The 21098-nt window shown below is 52.9% G+C and overlaps 1 protein-coding gene and 2 long non-coding RNA genes across 4 annotated transcripts in view; 1 reads left to right on the top strand and 2 right to left on the bottom strand.

Moving 5' to 3' along the window:
- The first annotated feature begins 2473 nt into the window (after nucleotides 1–2473).
- The window catches only part of TP73 (tumor protein p73), an 82108-nt gene continuing 63483 nt past the window's right edge, over nucleotides 2474–21098 (top strand). For both annotated transcript variants that reach the window (XM_007980854.3, XM_007980860.3), the window contains exon 1: nucleotides 2474–2575. The gene's annotated coding sequence lies outside the window, so the exon portion shown is untranslated. The remainder of the gene's footprint in view (nucleotides 2576–21098) is intronic.
- On the bottom strand, nucleotides 8611–11415 carry LOC140709305 (uncharacterized). Its single transcript, XR_012089801.1, has 3 exons — nucleotides 11311–11415; nucleotides 10215–10360; nucleotides 8611–8707 (listed from the first exon to the last, which is right to left on the bottom strand). It is a non-coding gene; the product is annotated as an uncharacterized lncRNA (long non-coding RNA).
- On the bottom strand, nucleotides 12096–17254 carry LOC140709306 (uncharacterized). The gene is made up of 3 exons (XR_012089802.1): nucleotides 17150–17254; nucleotides 16049–16201; nucleotides 12096–12259 (listed from the first exon to the last, which is right to left on the bottom strand). It is a non-coding gene; the product is annotated as an uncharacterized lncRNA (long non-coding RNA).

Genomic DNA, 21098 nt, shown 5'->3' with positions numbered 1-21098 from the left:
GTGGAAGTGAGCTGCAGCCTATCAGCGCTGCAGGGGGCCGCACAGCATTGTGGGGCTTGTAGTTCTTGTAGCGCAGGGCTGTAAGGGAAACGCCCACGTTTCTTCCGACCCGGGATTTCTGACCAGAGAACCTTACCTCAAGGCCGGGAGGCCTTGGGGTCCTCTCCAGCTAGGGCTGCGGATAAAAATGTAGAAAGCATAGTAAAATTTGAATTTCAGATTAACAGCAAATCGCTTTCTAGTTATAGGTATGTTCCTAAATATTGCACGGAACATGCTAATACGGAAAAATTACTCGCTAATCTGAAATTCAAATTTAATTGGGCGACCTGTGTGTCTGCGTGTGTCTACACATGCATATATATTTATATTTATATGTAAATGTATGTTTACATGTAAATATATGTTTGCATACAAATATATCTTTAATATGTAATAAGGTGTCTGTCGCACATATATTATATCGTGTATGTAATGTATAAGTATTTATTTCGTTTGCTTGGGGTTTTGTTTGCTTTTGCTGAGTCCGGCCCCGCTACCTGCCGCCTGGCCCTTGCCTCACGCTCCAGTGCCACTGAGATCAAGGAGAGAACGAATTTGCCGCTGACTGGGCGGAGCGAGCGCGTGGATCGCGGGCACCGCCAGTGCCTCACCCGCGCGCATCTGGGCTGGCACCGGGAGAAGAATCGTGCGGGTCCGGGACCTGGGGGCCCAGCAGCAGCCGCCCCAGGCACCGGAGAGCGAGCTCCTGCGCAGGCGAGTGGTCCGCAGGTCTCGCAGGCTCAAGGCCGTGCCTCGTCCTCTCCCCTACTCCGGACCCCGGTCCTCTTCCCTAGACAGCGGCCCCCTCCACCCCTGGCTCCCGCAGGCCGCTAGTAGTCCGCGCCAGGCCCCGCCGGCGCCTCTAGGGCCCCCCAGACGCACAGACCCTGTCATCCCCGCCTGGCCCTGGGTTCTGGGAGCTGAGAGCCGGCCAGGGTCTTGCTCGCACCTTCGGGCGCCCAGCCTCGGGTCTGTTCCCCGCGGACGCCCCAACCTCCCCGGGGGAATGGATGGTGGTGCGCGCGCGTCCTACTCTGGCGGTGCCGGCCTTTTCTATTCCCTACTGGACCCAAACCCTTGCATGGGATTCGTCTTTGTGTCCCCACCCCGTGCGCCCAGCAAACAGTGGGTGAGCCATAAAGATGTGCGGAAGTCAGCCGGACCCTCCCGGTCAGGCGCGGACCTGCTGTGGCCAGAGAACCCAGTCTGCACCAGCCCGGCTAGCTCGCGACGCCTAGGGCTTCAGTGACGCCACCTTCCAAGACGTGGGGGTAACCATGGGCAGAGGGCATCGGTTCAGAGCCAGATCACGGGCCCCATAAGCATCAGACCATAAACAGTGCCGCCACTGAGAGCCGCTCGGAACTCGCCCAGCATGTCCGGTCCCCTAGCCAGGGCCTGGTGTACGTGGTCTAGGGCCCTGGAAGCCCCAGTGGCCTAGGAGGAGCAGGCAAGCGGGACGGCCTGTGCCGCCAGCCGGAAGGGAGTCTCGGCCTGACCTAGCGCGGGTCTGGTGCGCGCAGAGAGCAACTCCAAGCGCACCGACGCCCGCGAGCTCCTTCCAAACACCGGAGGGGATCCAGAGCCAGAGCCCACAGGAGGCGGCCGGGGGAGGGAGCAGGGTGCTGGCCGCCGCCCGGTAGTGTTCGCATCCTGAGTGACCCCTGGAAGGACATGGGGCCCAAACTCCGGCTGGGGTTGGGAGAGCAGCCCCCAGAGGGTCTCCGCGGGATCCTCTGCCGGGCGGGACCGCGGCTCCACAGGCGGAGTGGGTGGCAAGCCCTGCTTGGCGGACTGCAGCCGTTCCCCTCCTCCCGGCCCTGGGGCGGCGCCCCTCACCCCTGTTCCCGGCCCCTCACCCCTGTTCCCCGCCCCTCACCCCTGTTCCCCGCCGGCCACATCCCCTGCCCCCTGGATTCCAAGCGCCCCGCGCGCCGAGGGGCCCAGCGCCAGTGGCGGCGGCCCGGAGAGAATCCGGGTGTTGGGAAAGATGGGCCGTCTGGGGGACAGCAGGGAGTCCGGGGGAAACGCAGGCGTCGGGCGCAGAGTCTGCACCGGCGTCCCCAGCCCAGCCGAAGGTCGTGGTCGGGTCTGGCCCGCGGGAGGGGCCCTGGCGCCTGACCTGCTTCGGCCCTGAGTGGGCGGCCTCGCCGGGCTCGGCAGGGGCGACGCGCGCCAAACGGCGGCGGGAAGGAGGCGGGGCAGAGCGCGCCCGGGACCCCGACTCGGACGCGGCCATCTGGGGAGGCGGAGCGCCGGGAGGAGACCTTGGCCCCGCCGCGACTCGGTGGCCCGCGCTGCCTTCCCGCGCGCCGGGCTAAAAAGGCGCTAACGCCGGCGGCCGCCTACTCCCCGCGGCGCCTCCCCTCCCCGCGCCCATATAACCCGCCTAGGGGCCGGGCCGCCCGCCCTGCCTCCCCGCCCGCGCACCCGCCCCGAGGCCTGTGCTCCTGCGAAGGGGACGCAGCGAAGCCGGGGCCCGCGCCAGGCCGGCCGGGACGGACGCCGATGCCCGGAGCTGCGACGGCTGCAGGTAGGAGGGCCGGGGCCGGGGCGCGGTTCGGCTCCGCAGGCAGGAGCTGGAGCGCAGGGCTGGGCAGGCACCTGGGCTCGCAGCTCCGAAGCTGGGAGGTGAGGGGAGGGCGATCGGGGACGAGCTGGGACAAGGCGACACAGGGGCTCCCTCGGAGTTGGATCGGCCCCTGGGACTTGGCGCTCGCGAGGGGCTGGAGCGGCCAGAGTCGAGACTGCGAGGAGATGCGGGTCCTGCCCTCAGCTCCGGCCGCCTTTGGCGCCAAATACAGCCCCGCAGGGGTTCCGGGAGGGCCCTCCTCCTGCTGTCCCCTCTCCACCCCGGGCTCCGAGGGCCGTTGGCAGGGTAACCCCGGGAAGAGGCAGGGGTGCGGGGCGCGGGTGCAGGTGGAAATCGCCAGCAAGCTCCTCCCAGCCCCCGCGCTCCTTCCGACCTGCAGGGCTGTGCCAATCCCGAGGCCTTAGTTCCCCCGAGGAGCCAGAGCCAGGCCCTCCCTGGACAGGGAGAAGGATCTGGGCGGGGGCCTTGACCCAGAGAGTTGGTTACTGAGCGGTTTCGATGGTTTTCCGAGGAACAGCTCCCTGTGGCCCTGAGTTTGTCAGTCGAGGGCTCCTGACCTGTCGCGGGATCGGTCCCAGGTAGGGAAAGCCCGGGAAGAAACGGTCCAGGCCGGCCTGGAGGGAGACACCTCCCGCCCCCTTAGCTCCTGGGCCGCCTCCTCCTGCAGCCCCTGCCTCTCCCGCTGCTGCTTGGACTGGGGGAGCGATGATTACCTTCATTCAGCTTGTATTTTGGTCTGGACACTAGGAAACAAGCCCACGTAGTATGCACATGTCTGCTACATAAACAGGGGACAGGTAGACCATCTTCAACTAGCAAGGGTGCAGGGAAATGCATTGCACCCCAAACTTCTGACCAGAGGTCATTTGCTTCCGAAGGTGCTGCCATCTGTTTATCCACTGTCTGGACGTGTGGAAATGGTTCAGGCTCATTAACACAATGCTTTGGTTTGTGTTGTTTTGTTTTTTGTTGCTGTCGTTGCTGTTTATTTGTTCAGGATTAGCTCTGGGGGAGGAGAAAACAAAACGCATGGCCTCTGGCGCTTACTGAGCGCTGAGCCACCCCTCTTTGGATTTATTCGGGAAAAGATTAAAAAGCATTGCATTAAGAACAGGACATGGTGTTTGAAATGTTGCCATATATGAATGTATGCATTATGTATGTAGTTTTTAAAATAAGATAAAAAGTTGGCTGGGCACAGTGGCTCACGCCTGTCATCCCTGCACTTTGGGAGGCTGAGGTGGGTTGATCACCTGAGGTCAGGAGTTCGAGACTAGCCTGGCCAACATGGTGAAACCCAGTCTCTACTTAAAATACAAAAATTAGCTGAGTGTGGTGGCAGGCACCTGTACTCCCAGCTACTCAGGAGGCTGAGGCACAAGAATTGCTTGAACCTGGGATGGAGAGGTTGCAACGAGCTGATACCACGCCACTGCACTCCAGCCTGGGCAACAGAGCAAGACTCTGTCTCAAAAAATAAGATAAAATGGCCGGGCGTGGTGGCTCACACCTGTAATCCCAGCACTTTGGGAGGCCGAGGCGGGTGGATCACAAGGTCAGGAGATCGAGACCATCCTGGCAAACACGGTGAAACCCCATCTCTATTAAAAATACAAAAAATTAGCCAGGTGTGGTGGTGGGCACCTATAGTCCCAGCTACTCGGGAGGCTGAGGCAGGAAAATGATGTGAACCCGGGAGGCGAAGCTTGCGGTGAGCCAAGATCCCGCCACTGCACTCTAGCCTGGGCGAAAGAGCGAGACGCCGTCTCAAAAAAAAAAAAAAAAGATAAAATAAGATAAAAAGTTGGTGCCAGAGGCTGCAGTGTGGCAGCTGCCTGTTGTCAGTCAGGGGTTGCCTGGGGTGAGTAGAAGGAGGGCCTGAGCAGGGCTTGTCTGTGCACCACAGCCGCCCGAGAATGGCCAGGGATGTGAGCCCTGCCTTGCAGTCATTCTTGTGAAGGCTACGGCGAACAGATAGCTGTCTCCGAATCCCGAAGGCCAGTCGCATGGAGAAGCTGGTCTGGCACAGTGGTTAAGGGAGTAGTGTGGAAGTCAGAATGCTAGAGTTCAAATCTCCCCTTCCCTATTTACTCCAGCAAGTCACTTAACCACTTGGAGCCTCAGGTTACCCATCTGCAGGGTAGGGTAATAGTTCCTGCCTCAGAGGCTTGGAGAACAGTCAGTGAGGTGCCATCCGAAGGGCTTGGGAGAGTGCCTGGCACCAGCTCGGTGTCCCCACATATGATGGCTTTGGGTCCCAGGCTCTGTTCCAGAGCTGGGAGAGCTAGGAGCCCTGGGGAGAGACCTGGCTCTTTAGTAGCTGGTAGCTATCTCCAGGGCAGGAGGGATGGCAGCAAGGCAGGCGTCTGCCTGAGGCATGAGTGGAGGCCAATGGCATCTGTCAGAAGTATGCATGGGGCAAGGATGCCTGGTTTAGTATTTATTTATAGGGCATGCCCCACCCAGGTCCAAGAATGGATTGATAACACTGAGCACATGTGAAAGGCATAGCTAAAGTAGAGAGAAGAGAAGAGGCTGAGGTCCGAGAGAGGAGCCACATACCCACTCCAGAACGTGGACGAGGCCCTGCCCTCGCCCAACAGCGGTGTTAACCCTGAGATTCCGAGCACACCAAAGTAACATCGCAACATGGTGAACCTTGGGTTTGCAAAAAGTCAGAAAAAGTCTTCAAAACATCCTTTAAGGCCGGGCACGGTGGCCCACACCTGGAATCCCAGCACTTTGGGAGGCCGAGGTGGGTGGATCACGAGGTCAGGAGATCAAGACCATCCTGGCTAATACCGTGAAACCCCGTCTCTACTAAAAATACAAAAAACATTAGCCGGGTATGGTGGCAGGTGCCTGTAGTCCCAGCTACCTGGGAGGCTGAGGCAGGAGAATGGCATGAACTCGGGAGGCAGAGCTTGCAGTGAGCCGAGATTGCACACTGCACTCCAGCCTGGGTGACAGAGTGAGGCTCCGTCTTAAAAAAAAAAAAAAAAAAAAAAAATCCCTCTGCTCATTGGCGTTTGAGTTAAGACAGTTTATACCAAAGTGGGCTCGGATGGACATACGCCTGTGCTCACAGACTTCCTGCCTGCCCTCTGCCTGACCACTCTGTGCTCAGTATTTCTTTGCAGGCTGAACACTCGCTCATCCAAAGTGCTTTCTTTTCCTGGACAAGCTGCACATCAGAGACCCAAAGAAGAAAATGATAATCCAGCCCAACTCTTGTTTTTGAATGTCTGTAATAACTCACATTTAGCCCATGGTGGCTGTGCGCTGGTAATCCCTGTAATCCCCACAATAGCCCGTTGAGGTAGATACTATAATTATGCCCATTTACAGATGAGGAAACTGAGGCTTCAGCTGGCTATTCTACTTGCACAAGGTCACACAGCTGCAAAGTATGGGAGTGAGGACTCCAGCTATGACCATGAAGCTGGGCCTGGGGCTGCCAAACCATCCTTCACCTGAGTCTGCCATTGGCTCAGGCCCACTGCAAATACAAGACACGTCCCCCAGACACCTAGAACTGTGGAACATTCATCCCAGAAGGGCCCTTCCAGACCATCTAAGCCAGGGGTAGAGAGTCCAAGGTGCTGTGAGCCTGGATGGGGAAAAACGGCACCTTGTATTCACTTCAAATTTCAGCATTTCCTCCAGTTTTGAATGTAGTCAGCAAACTAGTCATAGCAGTACCTGTGACCTCACCAGTGGGAACCATTGATATTTTCATGGTGTCCGGTGACTGCTGCAGCATCTTAAAAAGTAGTTCGTGCTTGTTGCTCAGTTGCAATTACGGCAGTGATTAGATCTGCTCTCAGGCTTATGACTTAATGTATGAACAAAGAAACACACATACAATCACCTCCCAATTTTGCTTTTTAAATATTAGGGTCACTTTTTTAGTTTTCGCAGGCTGCCGTTACAAATGACCACAAAGTAAGTGGCTGGAAACAATGGAGAGTGCTTGTCTCACAGTTGTGGAGGCAGGAAATCTGAAGCCAGGTGGGGGCTGGGTCGGGTTCCCTCGGAGGCTTTGAGAGGGGGCTGCCTCCCTCCTAGGATCTGGGGGGCTGCCGGCCATCCTGTGGTTCCCGGGCGTGCAGAGGTGCCATCCAGTCTCTGCCACCGTCTTCCCATGGCCTTCTCCTCTGTGTCCCTGTGTGTCTCTCCATTTCTGTCCCTTAGATGGACACCTGTCCTTGGATCGGGGGCCTACCTGGAAAATGCAGAATGATCTTATCTTGAGACCTTTACCTAAGTGGCGTCTGCAAAGACCCTGATTTCAAATAACATCACATTCTGAGGCTCGTTCCGGGAGGCTGCATCCAACCCACTAGAGCGGCTGAATTTCAGTAACTCGCCATCCTGTGTATTTTGTTTCATGTATTTAAAACATTCTCCCAGACAAGGCGTCTGAGATTCCCCAGGCTGCCAGAGGGGCCGTGGTGCAAATAGGGAAGAAGCCAGGTTTAAGCCACACCCGTCTTTTTAGGAAGAGGATCAGGAACCCGGACACTGAAGGTCAGGGTTGGGCACAGCCGAAGATGGGCAGCCCCCCTCTCCCCCAGCACCTCCTGCCTGGCGCCTCCTCCACAGCCTCTGCATCCTGGAAAACAGGCCGTTCCACACACTCCAGCAGCTCCTCTACCTGGGAACTGCTTGGGCCATATAGCCCCCAGTTAGGGAGAGAAACCAGACACATATTGAACAAGAAGCCCCACCAGGAGAGGCGAGACCTGGGCCCCAGCCCTGGACCTGGCCGTGGGTACTACAGAGGGTCAGGGGCATCGGCCTGCACTGAAGGGTCTGGAGAGGCACCTCTCAGGGAGTTGGGACAGAGAGGAGACGCCGTCCCAGTGGTGACCTCCAATGAGGCCTGGAGAGACCAGATGGCAGGAAGGGCCTTGCTGGGGCCAGAGTGAGGGCACAGAAGGCAGGTCTCATGGAGCAGGGACCATGGAGGGGACATGGGGGACACTAGATGGACAGTGGCCGGAAGATTCCATGGGCCGTGGAGATTAAATCAGGTTCCCCAAAGAACAAGCTGTGGAGAGGGGAAAGTTGCCTCCCTCTTCCCAACTGGATTCTTAAGACTGCCAATAAACGATTGACAAAACACAGACTCACAAGAGACAACAGTTTTAAGGCTGTACCTACGCCTGGAAGTGCCATAAAAACAGGAGACTCAGCAGTAGCCAGATGGGAGCAGTGCAGATGTACGTCCTCAGCGACAGAAAGGAAAGGGGGCCTGGGCTTCTGGGGAGCGGTGGAGACAAACGAGGAGAGGGTGAGGGAGGAAACATCTGGGTATAAAGGCTGCATCATGGTGAAGCTATCAGTCTCTTGGTGAGAAAATGTGTCCTGGCGCGGCTCTCTTCCTGGCGCACATATCATTACTAATGAAAATGTCCTTTATAGATGTCAATTTCCTTTAGAAAAGAGAGTTTTACCCTTTATTTTAGGGAGTTGAAGAGCTTTTATCTGTTGGCTGGTTCTCAGTTTCTTTTAGCTCAAAGTAATCAACATGTCAACATGGCATATTTTGGGGTGACATATTCTGGTCTCCTACAGTCATTTTTTGGGGTGGCATATTCTGGTTTCCTACAGTCATATTTTGGGGTGACGTATTCTGGTCTCCTACAGTCACATTTTGGTGTGGCATATTCTGGTCTCTTACAGTCATATTTTGGGGTGATGTGTCCTGAGTCCCATTGTTTCCTAGTCTGAAACTTCCCCAAGAAGCTCCATGGTACAGAAACTGGGTTGCTGTATTGTCTCGTAATGCTTTGAAGAGGCATTTCTTAAAAACAATAGAAAAAAAATGCTAATCATTGGAGCTGACTAAAAACTCATTTCTGGGTGTGGGGGCTGTGGCAGGGCCGGTTTGTAGATCCTGGGCTCCGAGCGTCCTCTGCGGTTTGGTCTCTGGTGATGTCTGGGAGGCCCACACAGCAACAGGCATGAGGGCCCTTCACACCTGGGCTTCGTGCTCATCTCACTGATGTTTATTTCAAGTCGTCCAGCTTCAGTTTGCAGGATTTCTGGGCAAAGGGCAGTTTTGTTCTTCATCATTCCAATAAGAAGGGTGGGAGAAAATTGAAAGTGTTAATTTGGAGAGTTGCAGCAAGATACTGAAGGAAATTAGAAACATCAGGAACCAGTCCAGTTTATAGACATCAATAGATAACAAAACCCCAAAGAAATTAAACAGGATGAGAATCTAATATGGGGCACGCAATATGGCTTTCTACTGAAATATATGTTCTCTCTACATCACCTCCCTTTCTACTAAAAATAATCTCAGTAATATTATTATTATTATTATTATTATTATTGAGATGGAGTTTCACTCTGTCGCTCAAGGCTAGAGTGTAGTGGCACGATCTCGGCTCAGTGCAACCTCTGCCTCTCGGGTTTAAGTGATTCTCCTGCCTTAACCTCCTGAGTAGCTGGGGTTACAGGCACGCACCACCACGGCCAGCTATTGTTTGTATTTTTATTATTTTTTTTAGTAGAGACAGGGTTTTGACATGTTGACCAGGCTGGTCTTGAACTCCTGACCTCACAGGATCCACCCACCTTGGCCTCCCAAAGTGGCTCACTCACAGAAGCTTAATCATCACCTTATATTTTACAGTGCTTCTATGCAAATTTAGTTGATCAAATAAGCCCAATTTATTTAATATCTTTTTATTTTATTTAACAAAATTTTCCCTTTAACATTGGCAAAATAATCTATCTTTTTATAAGGAGAGAAAAGAATCCTTTTGAGATATTCCAAGGAAATCCCAAACGTTAATTCGGGGTCAAAAAGACTTAATTTAGAGTGTGATTTTGGAAAGTTGTCAAAATGTCAAAAGGTCTAAAGCACTTGATTAAATGGAATCCCAGGTCATCATGAAATAATACTTAATTCTCATGTAATCAAAGTAACCATGAAATATTCAAAGAGAAATGCAGAAAGTCAGATAGTTTAAAATAATCTTAGATCTGGCCGGACGCAATGGGTCACGCCTGTAATTCCAGCACTTTGAGAGGCCGACGCCAGCAGATGGCTTGAGCCCAGGAGTTCGAGACCAGCCTGGGCAACATGGTAAAACCCCGTCTCTACAAAAAATACAAAAATTAGCCAGGCATGGTGGTGCATTCCTGTAATCTCAGCCACTCAGGAAGCTGAGATAGGAGGATCCCTTGAGCCCAGGGAGATTCATGCCGCAGTGAGCTGAGATCGCACCATTATACTCCAGCCTGAGCAACAAAGTGTAAATACACACACGCATTTTATATATATACACACACATAATACATATATGTATTATATACACACACACTCTGTGTGTGTGTGTGTGTGTGTATATATATATATATATATTTTTTTTTTTTTATTAGCTGGGTGTAGTGGTGCTCACCTGTCTCCCAGCTACTCAGGAGGCTGAGGAGTCGAGGCTGCGATGAACTATGATTGTACCACTGCACTCTAGCCTGGGTAACAGAGTGAGACCCTGTCTCAAAAAAAAAAAAAAGAAAGAACTAGTTCACACCCGTGTTTCCTCCTGCTGCCCCAAATTACCGCTCTCCTTGAGCAGCCCCTGAAGGTGGAGACCAGGCACCTGCTGGAGCAGGAATTCACTGGCTTCTGTTGGGGCACCAGTATCCTGCAGCTGTGGCATCCACAGGGAGTAAGGCCAGCCACGGAGATCCTTTCATGTCACCAAGCTGCAGGGGAGGAAAAGTGACATCAGACAGATTAACAGGAGAAAACCCATTTTAATGATATGTCCACAAATGGGAGTCCCACACGAAGATGAAACTGGGGGAAGGGGCCAGATGGCAGAGGCATCTGTGTCATCCTGAGCTGCAGGAAGATACAGGGCCGTGGGGCTGCTGCAGGCTGGTGTGGACCAGCTGTAGCAGGGGAGTTGCCTGGTGAATGAAGGTGCTCGTCATGCGGACATGCGTCTCTCAGGTGATCAGAGTTGCCTGGAGTCGCTCTCCTCCCAACATAGCGACCTTTATGAATGGAAATGTCCTTCATTTCTCTCCCAGACGGGCAGCTGGGCAGAGCCACTCCTGTGTCTGCAGTTTCTCGAAATAATCGATATGCCCAAGGCATGTTTGGGGTGGCACATTCTGCCCCCTCCAGCCATGTTTTGGGGTGGGGTGGTGTGTCCTAAGCCCCAACGCAGGTGTCAGGGCTGTGGAGGGGACGTCACAAGGGGGCCTTGAGGGACCTCTACAGGCCAGATTTTGGGGTAGTGGTATGTCCTGACCCCAGTCAGTGGCCGGCCCACCTGCCTCCATGCCACGGGCTCTCTGGGGAGGCCACTGCTGTGTCCCCACTGTGAGCTCGATTTGAGCTGCCTGTGGGACCTGAGAACCCCCAAGGGTGCCACTGGCAGACTTGAGGTGCCCAGGTGAGGCTGGTGCAGCCCCTCCGCCCTGCCAGCCTGGGCACAGGCACCTGGGCATTGCGACTCCTACCCTCCTACCAGCCCAGATGCGGGACCTGAGCTAGCAGGGCTCCCACCCAGCCCAGGGTGTATCCCCCTGCCAGGGGCGCTGCACTGGACAGGAAGGACCCACCTGTTTCCCTGCCCAGTACCAGCTGCCAGGCCCCGCGTGGCTCAGGGCGCCTGTGAGGAGGGGTGGGGGCTCTAATAGCTCACCTGCTGCTCCGAGGTGTCAGGCAGGGTGGGGATGGCACCTGGGGAAGCCTGGGCTGAGGGGGCAGGCTGCCCCTCCTGCAGGAGAAGTGCCATGTTTCGCTGGGTCCTTTGGAGAGGGCAGGGAAGCTCCCGCTCGCCTGTACTGCACCATTTCCTGTGATCTTAGCAATGACTTCCTGGCTCCATTTTCTCCACCAGCCTGAACACGTAAGCCAGACCTGCAGCTTTCTCTTCCACGGCCTCCTGGCCTCAGGGTCCACCTGGCTGGTGCCCACTGGCCGGACCGGGGCCTGGTTGTTTGGGGACAGGGGAGCAGCCTTGCTCCAGTGTGGGTCCTCCCTGACTGTGAGACGGTTGGGGAACAGGGGTTGTTGAGTCTGCGGGAGGCCTTGGCTGGGCCAGAGAGGGGTCTGTCTTCTGCAGAAAACCCAGCCACTCCTGCCAGATGCAGTCAGGCTACAAAGGGAAGTTGTGCTCCCTCTTTAGAGGCAGGTGATTCCTGTGAATCCAATGACCCAGATAAGGTGCACGATTTAGCGGATAAGGCAACTCACCATCCTCTCTTTTTGGTCCTTGCAGTTTGCACCGTGCGCAATGCAGGGTGGAGTCAGCCCGCAAATTACAGGCAAGAGGCTCTGCAGTCATTGTCAGTTAAACAGGAGATGCAAACTCCGATCTAGTTAATGAGCTGCGGTCTACCATGGTCACGATTCGGTGCATGTCTCCCCTTCCTGCTATCACAGTCTTTGCCAGCTGCCATCATGACCACCAACCAGTCCCCTCATGATTGCACGAGTCTCCTGTCATGTTTTCTTCTGGAGTGAGGCGTGCTCCAACTTGCTTCTGGGTTCTTAATTTTTGATCAGGGACAGCTCCTTGACTAATTATTTGGCAGTAATGAGGGAGGACAGTCGAGTTGTGAAAGTCCCCCCAAGCTTTTAGAAGGAAGCTGCAAATTAAAACACGAGGTATTGGTAAACAGGATGCTAACTGGATTAATATGAAAATGATGAATTCTGATAAAAATAGCAAAATACACCGTTGTAAGATTGAGGCCAATAGAACTCCAAGAACGTTGTCTAATGTTCCGCTGGTTGATTTGATATTTGAAAGTATTAGAATAACAGGAAGAGTCTATTCTTGGCAATGAAGTGTACAAGATCTATGCAAAACAGAACTTTAAAACCAGAAGGACTTGATATGAGTGGGATTATGTAAATCATTCATATTCTGAAGTTTCATAACTCTCTGACCCCTGGATCCTTTGGTTTGTCTCTCTCTCTTTTTTTTTTTTTTTTTTTTTTTTTTTTTTGAGACAGAGTCTTGCTGTTTCACCCAGGCTGGAGTGCAGTGGTGCGATCTCAGCTCACTGCAAGCTCCACCTCCCGGGTTCACGCCATTCTTCTCCCAAGTAGCTGGGACTACAGGCGCCCGCCACCACGCCCGGCTAATTTTTTGCATTTTTAGTAGAGACGGGGTTTCACCATGTTTCACCATGTTAGCCAGGATGGTCTCAATCTCCTGACCTCGTGATCCACCCGCCTCAGCCTCCCAAAGTGCTGGGATCACAGGCATGAGCCACCGCGCCCGGCTGCTGGAACTTTTAATAAGAAATCTCAGGTTAGGCTTTCAAAGGTCTCTTGAAGCTAAGAAGTCAAGCCAAGGACTTGATATCAGACTTTACCTGGAATACCTATAGATTTGGGTGGATTCCTCTTTCTCAAGGTTCCCGACATATTCTTGAGAAATACTGCCAAAAAAGGACAGTCTTTCCTCAACCTGTGAGGCCACAGAAGCCCTTTAATTCAGGTACAAGGGCAATTTTGTTTTCCTCCAAGGGGTTTCATTAGCTCCATAAAGTCAACCCTAGTTCCTTAAAGCTACTCACATCTGATTTTATGCACATCACTCTCAAATATGATATTCCAGTCAAACACTTGGTAAGCTAACCAATATTTCCAATTGTTTCCTATTCCAAGGGAGCAGATTCATACTGAACTTAAGCAAATAACTCTATGGCCATAACAACAAAATTGCTAATAGTTTCCAAATTCTAGAGAGATCAGGTAGGGAGAAAAGTCATCGTTTCAATTTTGCTTACAAAAGTATAATGTACCGGAATGCTGTAAGTTATAAGTAGTTTCTTCACTTAGGTTCTGGAAATTCTTGCCATGCAGTGGTGTGATCTTTTTTTTTTTTTTTTTTTTTTTTTTTTTTGAGACGGAGTCTCGCTCTGCCGCCCATGCTGGAGTGCAGTGGCCGGATCTCGGCTCACTGCTCCACCTCCCGGGTTCACGCCATTCTCCTGCCTCAGCCTCCCGAGTAGCTGGGACTACAGGCGCCCGCCACCTCGCCCGGCTAGTTTTTTGTATTTTTTAGTAGAGACGGGGTTTCACCGTGTTAGCCAGGATGGTCTCGATCTCCTGACCTCATGATCCGCCCGTCTCGGCCTCCCAAAGTGCTGGGATTACAGGCTTGAGCCACCGCGCCCGGCCTTTTTTTTTTTTTTTTTTTTTTTTTTTTTTTTTTTTGAGACGGAGTCTCGCTCTGTCGCCCAGACTGGAGTGCAGTGGCCGGATCTCAGCTCACTGCAAGCTCCGCCTCCCGGGTTCACGCCATTCTCCTGCCTCAGCCTCCCGAGTAGCTGGGACTACAGGCACCCGCCACCTCACCCGGCTAGGTTTTTTTTGTATTTTGTAGTAGAGACGGGGTTTCACCGTGTTAGCCAGGATGGTCTCGATCTTCTGATCTCGTGATCCGCCCGTCTCGGCCTCCCAAAGTGCTGGGATTACAGGCTTGAGCCACTGCGCCCGGCCGGTGTGATCTTAATGTATCAGAAACCTGTACTGGTCAAAGTCTGCCCCATGAAATCTTCTTGAAGACACAAGACTTTAGGATTACAGTTGCTTGCAAAAGCTTTCAGGAAACCATCAGAGCGAAACAATTAACTGTGTATGACAGAAAGGCTTAAAATGGCCTTGGCTAAAGATATGATGAGGTCACTATAATGTAACTGATGAGGAAGTTTGGTTATTCCTGTGGTGCATAACTTTTTTTTTTTTTTTTGAGACGGAGTCTCGCTCTGTCGCCTAGGCTGGAGTGCAGTGGCCGGATCTCACTCACTGCAACCTCCTCCTCCCGGTTTTATGCCATTCTCCTGCCTCAGCCTCCGGAGTAGCTGGGACAACAGGCGCCCGCCACCTCGCCCGGCTAGTTTTTTGTATTTTTTTAGTAGAGACGGGGTTTCACCGTGTTAGCCAGGATGGTCTCGATCTCCTGACCTCGTGATCCAGCCGTCTCAGCCTCCCAAAGTGCTGGGATTACACGCTTGAGCCACCGAGCCCGGCCTTTTTTTTTTTTTTTTTTTTTTTTGAGACGGAGTCTCGCTCTGTCGCCCAGGCTGGAGTGCAGTGGCCTGACCTCAGCTCACTGCAAGCTCTGCTTCCTGGCTTCACGCCATTCTCCTGCCTCAGCCTCCCGAGTAGCTGGGACCACAGGCGCCCACCACCATGCCCGGCTAAATTTTTTTTTTTTGTATTTTTAGTAGAGACGGGGTTTCACCGTGTTAGCCAGGATGGTCTTGATCTCCTGACCTCGTGATCCGCCCGTCTCGGCCTCCCAAAATGCTGGGATTACAGGTGTGAGCCACCGTGCCCGGCCTATACTTTTAGATAATAACTGGAATTACAATTAGTATAGAAAGTATCAGATTTCTAAGAGTTTCATAAAATGTCTGAAACTCTTATATTAATATTTATCCATGCAAATATAACTCACTCAGAGGAGCTTAATCACCACCTCATATTTTACAGTGCTTCTATGCAAATTTAGTTGATCAAATAAGCCCAATTTATTTAATATCTTTTTATTTTATTTAACAAAATTTTCCCTTTAACATTGGCAAAATAATCTATCTTTTTATAAGGAGAGAAAAGAAACCTTTTGAGATATTCCAGGGAAATCCCAAACGTTAATTCAGGGTCAAAAAGACTTAATTTAGAGTGTGATTTTGGAAAGTTGTCAAAATGTCAAAAGGTTTAAAGCACTTGATTAGATGGAATCCCAGGTCATCATGAAATAATACTTAATTCTCATGTAATCAAAGTAACCATGAAATATTCAAAGAGAAATGCAGAAAGTCAGATAGTTTAAAATAATCTTAGATCTGGCCGGACGCAATGGGTCACGCCTGTAATTCCAGCACTTTGAGAGGCCGACGCCAGCAGATGGCTTGAGCCCAGGAGTTCGAGACCAGCCTGGGCAACATGGTAAAACCCCGTCTCTACAAAAAATACAAAAATTAGCCAGGCATGGTGGCGCATTCCTGTAATCTCAGCCACTCAGGAAGCTGAGCTAGGAGGATCCCTTGAGCCCAGGGAGATTCATGCCGCAGTGAGCTGAGATCGCACCATTATACTCCAGCCTGAGCAACAAAGTGTAAATACACACACGCATTTTATATATATACACACACATAATACATATATGTATTATATACACACACACTCTGTGTGTGTGTGTGTGTATATATATATATATATTTTTTTTTTAATTAGCTGGGTGTAGTGGTGCTCACCTGTCTCCCAGCTACTCAGGAGGCTGAGGAGTCGAGGCTGCGATGAACTATGATTGTACCACTGCACTCTAGCCTGGGTAACAGAGTGAGACCCTGTCTCAAAAAAAAAAAAAAAGAAAGAACTAGTTCACACCCATGTTTCCTCCTGCTGCCCCAAATTACCGCTCTCCTTGAGCAGCCCCCGAAGGTGGAGACCAGGCACCTGCTGGAGCAGGAATTCTTCCTTCACTGGCTTCTGTTGGGGCACCAGTATCCTGCAGCTGTGGCATCCACAGGGAGTAAGGCCAGCCACGGAGATCCTTTCATGTCACCAAGCTGCAGGGGAGGAAAAGTGACATCAGACATTAACATGAGAAAACCCATTTTAATGATATGTCCACAAATGGGAGTCCCACACGAAGATGAAACTGGGGGAAGGGGCCAGATGGCAGAGGCATCTGTGTCATCCTGAGCTGCAGGAAGATACAGGGCCGTGGGGCTGCTGCAGGCTGGTGTGGACCAGCTGTAGCAGGGGAGTTGCCTGGTGAATGAAGGTGCTCGTCATGCGGACATGCGTCTCTCAGGTGATCAGAGTTGCCTGGAGTCGCTCTCCTCCCAACATAGCGACCTTTATGAATGGAAATGTCTTTCATTTCTCTCCCAGACGGGCAGCTGGGCAGAGCCACTCCTGTGTCTGCAGTTTCTCGAAATAATCGATATGCCCAAGGCATGTTTGGGGTGGCACATTCTGCCCCCTCCAGCCATGTTTTGGGGTGGGGTGGTGTGTCCTGAGCCCCAATGCAGGTGTCAGGGCTGTGGAGGGGACGTCACAAGGGGGCCTCGAGGGACCTCTACAGGCCAGATTTTGGGGTAGTGGTATGTCCTGACCCCAGTCAGTGGCCGGCCCACCTGCCTCCATGCCACGGGCTCTCTGGGGAGGCCACTGCTGTGTCCCCACTGTGAGCTCGATTTGAGTTGCCTGTGGGACCTGAGAACCCCCAAGGGTGCCACTGGCAGACTTGAGGTGCCCAGGTGAGGCTGGTGCAGCCCCTCTGCCCTGCCAGCCCAGGCACAGGCACCTGGGCATTGCGACTCCTACCCTCCTACCAGCCCAGATGCGGGACCTGAGCTAGCAGGGCTCCCACCCAGCCCAGGGTGTATCCCCCTGCCAGGGGCGCTGCACTGGACAGGAAGGACCCACCTGTTTCCCTGCCCAGTACCAGCTGCCAGGCCCCGCGTGGCTCAGGGCGCCTGTGAGGAGGGGTGGGGGCTCTAATAGCTCACCTGCTGCTCCGAGGTGTCAGGCAGGGTGGGGATGGCACCTGGGGAAGCCTGGGCTGAGGGGGCAGGCTGCCCCTCCTGCAGGAGAAGTGCCATGTTTCGCTGGGTCCTTTGGAGAGGGCAGGGAAGCTCCCGCTCGCCTGTACTGCACCATTTCCTGTGATCTTAGCAATGACTTCCTGGCTCCATTTTCTCCACCAGCCTGAACACGTAAGCCAGACCTGCAGCTTTCTCTTCCACGGCCTCCTGGCCTCAGGGTCCACCTGGCTGGTGCCCACTGGCCGGACCGGGGCCTGGTTGTTTGGGGACAGGGGAGCAGCCTTGCTCCAGTGTGGGTCCTCCCTGACTGTGAGACGGTTGGGGAACAGGGGTTGTTGAGTCTGCGGGAGGCCTTGGCTGGGCCAGAGAGGGGTCTGTCTTCTGCAGAAAACCCAGCCACTCCTGCCAGATGCAGTCAGGCTACAAAGGGAAGTCGTGCTCCCTCTTTAGAGGCAGGTGATTCCTGTGAATCCAATGACCCAGATAAGGTGCACGATTTAGCGGATAAGGCAACTCACCATCCTCTCTTTTTGGTCCTTGCAGTTTGCACCGTGCGCAATGCAGGGTGGAGTCAGCCCGCAAATTACAGGCAAGAGGCTCTGCAGTCATTGTCAGTTAAACAGGAGATGCAAACTCCGATCTAGTTAATGAGCTGCGGTCTACCATGCTCATGATTCGGTCAGTGCATGTCTCCCCTTCCTGCTATCACAGTCTTTGCCAGCTGCCATCATGACCACCAACCAGTCCCCTCATGATTGCATGAGTCTCCTGTCATGTTTTCTTCTGGAGTGAGGCATGCTCCAACTTGCTTCTGGGTTCTTAATTTTTGATCAGGGACAGCTCCTTGACTAATTATTTGGCAGTAATGAGGGAGGATAGTCGAGTTGTGAAAGTCCCCCCAAGCTTTTAGAAGGAAGCTGCAAATTAAAACACGAGGTATTGGTAAACAGGATGCTAACTGGATTAATATGAAAATAATGAATTCTGATAAAAATAGCAAAATACACCGTTGTAAGATTGAGGCCAATAGAACTCCAAGAACATTGTCTAATGTTCCACTGGTTGATCTGATATTTGAAAATATTAGTATAACAGGAAGAGTCTATTCTTGGCAATGAAGTGTACAAGATTTATGCAAAACAGAACTTTAAAACCAGAAGGACTTGATATGAGTGGGATTATGTAAATCATTCCTATTCTGAAGTTTCATAGCTCTCTGATCCCTGGATCATTTGGATCCTTTGGATCCTTTGATTCGTCTCTCTTTTTTTTTTTTTATTTTTTATTTTTTTTTTTTGAGACAGAGTCTCGCTCTGTCGCCCAGGCTGGAGTGCAGTGGCGTGATCTCGGCTCACTGCAAGTTCCACCTCCCGGGTTCACGCCATTCTCCTGCCTCAGCCTCATGAGTAGCTGGGAGTACAGGTGCCCGCCACCTCACCCAGCTAGTTTTTTTGTATTTTTAGTAGAGACGGGGTTTCACCGTGTTGGCCAGGATGGTCTCGATCTCCTGACCTCGTGATCCACCCACCTCAGCCTCCCAAAGTGCTGGGATTACAGGCGTGAGTCACCGCGCCTGGCCTCTCTTTTTTTAGACAGAGTCTCACTCTGCCACTAGGCTGGAGTGCAGTGGTGTGATTTCGGCTCACTGAAACCTCCACCTCCCAGGTTCAAGCAATTCTCCTGCCTCAGCCTCCTGAGTGGCTGGGACTACAGGTGTGAACCACCATGCCCAGCCTTTTTTTTTTTTTTTTAAGAGACAGAATCACCAGGCGTGGTGGCTCACTCCTATAATCCCAGCACTTTGGGAGGCCAAGGCACGTGGGTCACCAGGTCAAGGGTTTGAGACCAACCTGGCCAACATATAGTGAAACTCCGTCTCTACTAAAAATACAAAAATTAGCTGGGTGTGGTGGCAGATGCCTATAATCCCGGCTGCTTGGGAGGCTGAAGCAGGAGAATCACTTTTGAACCCAGGAGGCAGAGGTTGCAATGGGCCGAGATCGTGCCATTGCACTCCAGCCTGGGCAACAAGAGCAAAACTCCATCTCAAAAAAAAAAAAGACACAGAATCTGCATCTGCAGCCTCGGCTGGTGTGCAGCGGTGCAGTCATGGCTGACCACTACAGCCTCCAACTGCTGGGCTCAGGCCACCATCCTCTTGCCTGTGTCCTGAGTAGCTGTGACCACAGGCGCACACCACCACATCCAGTTATTTTTTGTTGTTTCTTACTTTTAGAGACAGGGTCTGGCTGTGTCTCCCACACTAACAAATGTAAAATCTTAAATGGTGCCTGGTGCAGAGTAAGCTTTGTGTTGGGTGGGGCATAGCTTACGGGTCACAGTGACAGTTTCACTTCTGTGCATGCCCTCAAGAACTCATTGTTGCACACAGGCGGCTGCTGGTAAATACTGAAGAGTTGTGGGGAGAAAGGAAGGGGTCTGACGGTGAAGGTGGGTACGTGGGCAGGGGACTTTTAATGGCCCCTCTGCTGGCTCCCTCCCCGCCACCGCCTGCCCACCTCCCTGGGCTTGGCTGCAGGCTGCGGTGCCCTTTGACCTCAGAGAGGTCTGTCCTGTGTGTCTCACTGAGCAGGAACAGACCGTCCCAGAAGCCCTTCAGGTCAGAAATGGGTAAGCATTGGTGGTAGGGATAGTGCCCATCTGAGCAGACGCAACTCGGTGCCGTGTGGGTGTCTCTCCCGGGGCAAGTTTGAGACTGACCCCCAAACAGAGGGCTCAGAAAACATGTTTTTCTTTTTTGTTTTTTGAGACGGAGTCTTGCTCTGTCACCTGGGCTGGAGTGCAGTGGCCGAATGTCAGCTCACTGCAAGCTCCGCCTCCCCGGTTTACGCCAGTCTCTTGCCTCAGCCTCCCGAGTAGCTGGGACTACAGGCGCCCGCCACCTCGCCCGGCTAATTTTTTGTATTTTTAGTAGAGACAGGGTTTCACCGTGTTAGCCAGGATGGTCTCGATCTCCTGACCTCGTGATCCGCCCGTCTCGGCCTCCCAAAGTGCTGGGATTACAGGCTTGAGCCACCGCGCCCGGCCACATGTTTTTCAATGAGGGACATTTATGGCTGGTGAAAAAAGTGGCTCCCCAAAGGTCTTCGTGTCCCAATCCCCAGAACCGTGTCTATGTTATTTCCCACAGCAAAGGGGACCGTGATTCAGGTATGTTGAGATGGGGAGCCCATCTGGCAGGATCCAGGTGGGTCCAGTGGCATCAGGGGGCCCCACAAGAGGGGTCAGAGAAGGAGCTGATGATGGAGGCAGAGGTTGGAGGGATGCATTTCAGAGATGGAGGAAAGGGTCACGTGCCAAGGAATGCCAGCAGCCTCCTGAAGCTGGAGGGGACGAGGAGGTAGGGATTGTCCCAGGGCCTCCAGAAGCGGGAGAAGACGGGGAAGTAGGGATTCTCCTAGGGCCCCCCAAAGACAGGAAGAGGGGAAAATGTATTCTCCCAGGGTCTCCAGAAGCAGCCACCCCTGCCCACAGCTTGGTTTTAGCTCCCTGGGACCCATCTCAGACTCTGACCTATAGAACTGTAAGAGTGTAAATTTGTCTCGTTCTATGCTGCTCACTGTGTGGTCACTGGTTACAGCAGCTGCGGAAAACAGACAGTGCTCACATCTGCACAGTCCCCTCTCCAGCTCTTGCCTGATAGGAATAAACAAGGGCGGCTGGGCACGATGGCTCACACCTGTAATCCCAGCACTTTGGGAGGCCGAGGCGGGCGAATCATGAGGTCAGAAGATCGAGACCATCCTGGCCCAAATGGTGAAACCCCGTCTCTACTAAAAATACAAAGAATTAGCCGGGCGTGGTAGTGCATGCCGGTATTCCCAGCTACTCGGGAGGCTGAGGCAGGAGAATCACTGAAGAATCATTGAAGCTGGGAGGCAGAGGTTGCAGT

The sequence above is a fragment of the Chlorocebus sabaeus genome, chromosome 20 (genome assembly GCF_047675955.1).
Source record: "Chlorocebus sabaeus isolate Y175 chromosome 20, mChlSab1.0.hap1, whole genome shotgun sequence".
NCBI lineage: Eukaryota > Metazoa > Chordata > Mammalia > Primates > Cercopithecidae > Chlorocebus > Chlorocebus sabaeus.
The sequence above is the reverse complement of the archived record's forward strand: the minus strand, read 5'-3'. Positions and strand labels throughout refer to the sequence as shown.